Source organism: Arachis stenosperma, chromosome 10 (assembly GCF_014773155.1).
Source record: "Arachis stenosperma cultivar V10309 chromosome 10, arast.V10309.gnm1.PFL2, whole genome shotgun sequence".
Classification (NCBI taxonomy): Eukaryota; Viridiplantae; Streptophyta; class Magnoliopsida; order Fabales; family Fabaceae; genus Arachis; species Arachis stenosperma.
This window is the reverse complement of record NC_080386.1, coordinates 102,272,853-102,275,031: the sequence shown is the minus strand read 5'-3', so window position 1 is coordinate 102,275,031 and position 2,179 is coordinate 102,272,853. Positions and strand designations below refer to the sequence as shown.

The 2,179-nt window shown below is 43.1% G+C and overlaps 1 non-coding gene across 1 annotated transcript; it reads left to right on the top strand.

Moving 5' to 3' along the window:
• Positions 1-1,702: 1,702 nt before the first annotated feature.
• Positions 1,703-1,810, top strand: LOC130958550 (small nucleolar RNA R71). The gene has a single exon (XR_009077664.1). It is a non-coding gene; the product is annotated as a small nucleolar RNA R71 (small nucleolar RNA).
• Positions 1,811-2,179: the final 369 nt, after the last annotated feature.

The window sequence follows — 2,179 nt, the reverse complement described above, 5'->3', positions numbered from 1 at the left end:
CTCTCATGGAGCCTCACAGATGCTCAGAGCAATGTTGGAACCTCCCAACACCAAACTTAGAGTTTGAATGTGGGGGTTCAACACCAAACTTAGAGTTTGGTTGTGGCCTCCCAACACCAAACTTAGAGTTTGACTGTGGGGGCTCTGTTTGACTCTGTCTTGAGAGAAGCTCTTCATGCTTCCTCTCCATGGTGACAGAGGGATATCCTTGAGCCTTAAACACAAAGGATTCCTCATTCACTTGAATGATCAGTTCTCCTCTGTCAACATCAATCACAGCCTTTGCTGTGGCTAGGAAGGGTCTGCCAAGGATGATGGATTCATCCATGCATTTCCCAGTCTCTAGGACTATGAAATCAGCAGGGATGTAATGGTCTTTAATTTTCACCAGAACATCCTCTACAAGTCCATGAGCTTGTTTTCTTGAGTTGTCTGCCATCTCTAGTGAGATTCTTACAGCTTGCACCTCAAAGATCCCTAGCTTCTCCATTACAGAGAGAGGCATGAGGTTTACACTTGACCCTAAGTCACACAGAGCCTTCTTGAAGGTCATGGTGCCTATGGTACAAGGTATTGAAAACTTCCCAGGATCTTGTCTCTTTTGAGGTAATTTCTGCCTAGACAAGTCATCCAGTTCTTTGGTGAGCAAAGGAGGTTCATTCTCCCAAGTCTCATTACCAAATAACTTGTCATTTAGCTTCATGATTGCTCCAAGGTATTTAGCAACTTGCTCTTCAGTGACATACTCATCCTCTTCAGAGGAAGAATACTCATCAGAGCTCATGAATGGCAGCAGTAAGTCCAATGGAATCTCTATGGTCTCATTTTGAGCCTCAGATTCCCATGGTTCCTCATTGGGGAACTCAGTGGAGGCCAGTGGACGTCCATTGAGGTCTTCCTCAGTGGCGTTCACTTCCTCTCCTTCCTCTCGAAATTCGGCCATGTTGATGGCCTTGCACTCTCCTTTTGGATTTTCTTCTGTATTGCTTGGAAGAGTACTAGGAGGGAGTTCAGTAATTTTCTTGCTCAGCTGTCCCACTTGTGCCTCCAAGTTTCTAATGGAGGACCTTGTTTCAGTCATGAAACTTTGAGTGGTTTTGATTAGATCAGAGACCATGGTTGCTAAGTCAGAGTGGTTCTGCTTAGAATTCTCTGTCTGTTGCTGAGAAGATGATGGAAAAGGCTTGCCATTGCTAAACCTGTTTCTTCCACCATTATTGTTGTTGAAACCTTGTTGAGGTCTCTGTTGATCCTTCCATGAGAAATTTGGATGATTTCTCCATGAAGAATTATAGGTGTTTCCATAGGGTTCTCCCAGGTAATTCACCTCTTCCATTGAAGGGTTCTCAGGATCATAAGCTTCTTCTTCAGATGAAGCATCCTTAGTACTGCCAGGTGCATTTTGCATTCCAGACAGACTTTGAGAAATCAAATTGACTTGCTGAGTCAATATCTTGTTTTGAGCCAATATGGCATTCAGAGTATCAATCTCAAGAACTCCTTTCTTCTGATTTGTCCCATTGTTCACAGGATTCCTTTCAGAAGTGTACATGAATTGGTTATTTGCAACCATTTCAATTAGTTCTTGAGCTTCTGTAGGCGTCTTCTTCAGATGAAGAGATCCTCCAGCAGAGCTATCCAAAGACATCTTGGATAGTTCAGAGAGACCATCATAGAAAATACCTATGATGCTCCATTCAGAAAGCATGTCAGAAGGACATTTTCTGATTAATTGTTTGTATCTTTCCCAAGCTTCATAGAGGGATTCTCCTTCCTTCTGTCTGAAGGTTTGGACTTCCACTCTAAGCTTACTCAATTTTTGAGGTGGAAAGAACTTTGCCAAGAAGGCATTGACTAGCTTTTCCCAAGAGTTCAGGCTTTCTTTAGGTTGTGAGTTCAACCATGTCCTAGCTCTGTCTCTTACAGCAAAAGGGAATAGCATTAGTTTGTAGACCTCAGGGTCAACCCCATTAGTCTTGACAGTGTCACAGATTTGCAAGAATTCAGCTAAGAACTGATGAGGATCTTCCAATGGAAGTCCATGGAACTTGCAATTCTGTTGCATTAGAGAAACTAATTGAGGCTTAAGCTCAAAGTTGTTTGCTCCAATGGCAGGGATAGAGATGCTTCTCCCATAGAAGTCGGGAGTAGGTGCAGTAAAGTCACCAAGCACCTTCCT